Raw genomic sequence first — 4,456 nt, 5'->3', positions numbered from 1 at the left:
AGCCTCCGGTGACCTAAGAATTAGTTCAGGTGCTCCAAGACCCCAGAAAACAGACTGACACAGAGGCAGCTCCTCGTCAGTACTTCTGCCTTTTTCCATCTGCTACTGGAAACGTCCTCATGCAATTATAGAAATTCTTCTGACAGGCTCACGTATCCATCTCCGGGACGCTAGTTGATGGAACAAATAAGCCCAGGACTGCAGCGGCTCACTGTAAGCAGAGTGTTTTTCTTCTCCCAGATGTAAGAGCCCGAGGGGGCGCCCCTGGTCAGCGGTGACGCCCTCCTCAGGGACTCAGCCCAGCCTCCTATTCTGTGACGCCACCCTCCCTAGGTCCCCAGACCCTTTGGCACCCCGCTGGATGGGGAGCTCAACCTGCGTCCCAGAGGCCCCAGCCCAGAGTGACCGCACACAGGGTCACTCACGTTCCATTGGTGACTCTAGTCACAAGACCTCGCCTGGGAGTGCAGGAGACTGGTAAACCGGGCAGCTGCTATGACAGTCCCCACGCTGGGGACACACGTTTCTGAGGGTGTCCGGCCATCTCTGCCCCAGCACAATCTTACCATTTTATCATTAGTCACCAACCACAGGCAAATTGCTTTTAAAGTTGATTTACACTGTGTGTATTAACACCCATGCTACAGTTCCTCAGTTACCATCACCGTGTGAACCGAGAACGTGCGGCCCTGCAGTGACCCAGGGCACTGCCAAGTCCCACGTGGCCGGGAGCCTGGGGTTCGCAGCGTCTGGATCCCGGGGCACGCCCCCAGGACAGGATCCCCCCAGGGCACACCGAGGAGTCAGTGTCCAAACTGTCCCTATAAAACCCCCCAAAAGCAGTCTCCTCCTTAGAAATTCTGGTAGAAAGAGGCGTTTTGAGGGCACTTACGCAGACCTCACTGCAAGTGAGCAAGAGCGTGTCCCTGTGCGACATTCCCGCGGTGCCAAGCGCCCCACCGGCGTCCCCAGGATGTGTGGGGGCAATGCAGATCCGGGTCTGTGTCTCGCCAGGCTCTGGATGGCCACGTAGCCCCGCAGCTGGAGGACGCAGGGACTAGGAAGCCACAGTGTGGGTTCCCGGATCCACCCCTTATTCCGTCTGAGACCTTGAACATGTTACTAGGCCATGCAAGTGCCTCATCTGCACCACCGGGTTAACAGTATCCCCCACCTCCTAAGCGTGTTGTGATCACCTGATGCCTTTGAAGGGCTTGATCCAGTGCCTGGCACACAGAGCCATCCAGTCAACAGTTACCTGTTACTGAGTTTTCAGCTTCTGGAAAAGTCAAGTCTACTGATGTACTTATTCCCGGGCTTTGGGACACGTTGGTGCAGGATCTATCAAAGGGCCTGCCTTCGGGGAGCACTGGGAAGACTGGGTTTTGAAGTCCTGGAGGGAGAAAGGCCAGGGAGCCTTCCTCCTCCGAGGAGGAGGAGTCCCAACACCCAGCAGTGGGGACAGCGATGGGCCGCAGTGATGTCAGGACCAGCCTTTGCATGAGGACAGGGCAGGGACAGTGCCGTGTGCAGAAAACCATGTGACACAGTCACCAGCGCCAGCCCCTCTGGACACACACATGTGTGCAGAAGTGTGCACACACGCGCGTGCACACACACACACACGTACCAGTTCCATTTCTGGGAAACTTTCCCACTGGAACCCACTGGCTTCGTAGACAAATACTTACAAGTAGGGAAGCTGGAAACAACCCAGAAATCCAACGATAGGGAACCCATCATGCAAGAAACGGGAAGCCACAGCATCAAGCTCCCGTTAAAAACGATGAGACGGGTCGCTATTTATTGAGAGGGGGAAACATTTCTGATCCAGCCTTTAGTGGGAAAATCAGACGGAAACAGCTTTCCCGGTTAAGAAAGCACACAGCCTCTGCCACGTAGCAAGAACTATAACAAGGGCTTTACATATATTGATTCATTTTCACCCCCACACCAACCCGAGACCTGGAAACCGCAAGGGGATCGTGCCCATAAACGGAAAGCAGAGTCTGGGTCCCCAATGGCATCTCTGAGCTGTGCACTAGCCCCGGGTCACCTCCACGGTGTGCCTGTTACAGCAAACAAACCCCACTCTCCCGGAGCCCAGCATTAGTGGGGCTTCCTACTCTTTGCAGCCAGACGCCAATACACTTTGTAAATGGCAAGGTGGGCGTCTCACCACGTTCTACAGGCGTCTGATCTCTGCTTGCTGCCTCGCACCAACACCATCTTGACCATTGCTATAGCTCCAGCTCTGTCTGCTGCCCCTGCTCCCTGCCCCCTCCCCCAGGGGAGACGCCGGACCCTGGGGAAGCCAGCATGCTCCCAGGGCCATTCCTTCCTGAGCTCATGGCTCAGTCAGGTTCACGGCCAGAAAGACACCCTGTGTCTCTTCTGCTCATTGCAATGTGGTCACGTCAAAGCAGCCCACAGGACCTGAATGCAATTTTCTCATTGAATTATGCTAAATCCTTCAGGGAAGGTGGCGAAATTATTTAAAACCTATAAAAACTAAAGCAACATTCTGGCTCTATATTTTAACTTTCTGATCATTATTTAGAGTTAACCTTTTCTGCTGCTAAATCACAAACCCATTTTGCCCTATACCAGGCAGCATCGGCCATAAGGCACAGGGAAGGAAAAAAAATATTCCGGCACAGAGTATGCGTGGTGATTGCCTCTTGGGCTCAGGGAGATAATAGAAATCGAGGTGGCATTTTGCTCTTAGAAATCAGAAGTATCGGGAGGTGATTCATTGAAGCAGCAGAAAAATGAATTGTAGCTGCGTTGTTATAAATATTAGAGCAATAGATTAGGGCTGAGGTGTGTTTCCGCAGAGTAACGCACTGACTGGCAAGATGAGAATTCACAGAGCAGGCAGACGAGGCACCGAATCCTGTGCCTGGGGTCTCAGGAAATTATTTATTTCCTCTGCGCCTCAATCCTCCCATATATAAAATGACAAATACATATATACACACACGTACATATATAACTCATTCAATTAGGAAGTGAGTCCTATTTTTTATTGCTGTTTTTTAAGTGGACAAAACGAAGCACAGAGACATCCGGTGACTTACAATCAGAAGCAGCAAAGCTAAGGTCGGGTTTCAGGTGGGTGGCTGCAGGGACAACACTGCCCTGCAAAGTAAATAAGATGATGAATATATATTGCTTAAGACAGTGCTTGGGAGATAGCAGGTGCTCAATAAGTGCTGGATGAATAACTTGTATAGTTTTGTATTTATAATCAAATACGTATAGTTTGCATAAATAAGTTGTGCCAATACCCTTATCAACAGACCAATCGAATTCCCATTTATCATTTTTCCAGAGCATGTACCACAAAACCCCATGGTCAGTTGGATGCCCCCCTGTTTGACGCTCTTACAGCCCCTGGTGTTTTCCCTTCATGGTATTTCCATGCAATTGATCATTCATGTGATTAGCTGGTCCATATGCAACTTCGGGCCCAGCCCCATGGGCTGCACAATCACACGACTTGGTGGCCCGTGCCCACGTCGCCAGCGCAAGCGCAGCACCCAGTGTGAAGTATTCATTCAGTCAGCAATGTCGATTGTGTTTTTACCACGTGCTGGCCAGCGTTCCGGGCACTGAAATCAAAGCCCCCGCCCTCTGGATTCCAGCGAGGGCATCCAGACAGTAAGGATATAAGTGCACGAGCAAGGACTCGGTACATCAGAGCTGCCTTAGTCTGTCTCTCTGGGCTGCTACCAGAAAACATCGTCGACTTAGCGGCTTAAAAAACAAAACATTTGTTTCTCATGGTTCTGGGGGCTGGGACGTCCAAGATCAAAGTATCTGGCAGATCTGGTGTCAAATGACACCCCCTGCCTGGTTTGCAGATGATCATTTTCTCAGTGCATGAGACAGAGCGCTCCAGTGTCTCTTCCTCCTTTTATAAGGGCATTAATCCCATCATCAGGATCCCCCACCCTCGTGGCCTAATTACTTCCCAAAGGCCTCACCTCTTAATACCATCACATTGGAGGCTGATGTTTCAACACATAAATCCGTGGGGACTGACGTTCAGTTATAACAAGGGGCATAAGTGTTGGGAGAATGACATGGCGAGGGAAGCTGGGGTGGGGACAGGGCATTAATGCAGGCAGTGCTCGGAGAGGTTCTCTGCCAGTCAGGAGGCCTGATGGAGCAGATGGATGGGACGGGTCACAAAAATATCTGCAGAAAGAGCTTCTCAGGCCCCGGGGCACACGGCACCTGCAAAGGCCCTGAGGCAGAAATGTGTTTGGAGCAGCCAAGGTTGGCATGGCTAGAATGGAATAGGTCAGCTCGAGGAGTGAAGGAGAGGAGGTCAGAGGGCACGCACGGGGCAGCTAACAGATGGGTGGTCCTGTGAAATAACTGAAAGGAGAGAGAGACAGCACCCGCGTCGTTCTTCTCCATCACACAAACATCAAGTGAGCAACACAAC

General features: G+C 51.7%; 1 long non-coding RNA gene across 2 annotated transcripts in view; it reads right to left on the bottom strand.

Moving 5' to 3' along the window:
- Positions 1-2,992: 2,992 nt before the first annotated feature.
- Positions 2,993-4,456, bottom strand: part of LOC144228480 (uncharacterized) — a 16,504-nt gene continuing 15,040 nt past the window's right edge. For both annotated transcript variants that reach the window (XR_013334212.1, XR_013334211.1), the window contains one exon: positions 2,993-3,141. This is a non-coding gene — a long non-coding RNA (uncharacterized LOC144228480). The remainder of the gene's footprint in view (positions 3,142-4,456) is intronic.

The sequence above is a fragment of the Crocuta crocuta genome, unplaced genomic scaffold, assembly GCF_008692635.1.
Source record: "Crocuta crocuta isolate KB4526 unplaced genomic scaffold, BGI_CrCroc_1.0 scaffold73, whole genome shotgun sequence".
In the NCBI taxonomy this organism is placed as follows: Eukaryota; Metazoa; Chordata; class Mammalia; order Carnivora; family Hyaenidae; genus Crocuta; species Crocuta crocuta.
This window is presented reverse-complemented; position numbering and strand designations above follow the sequence as displayed.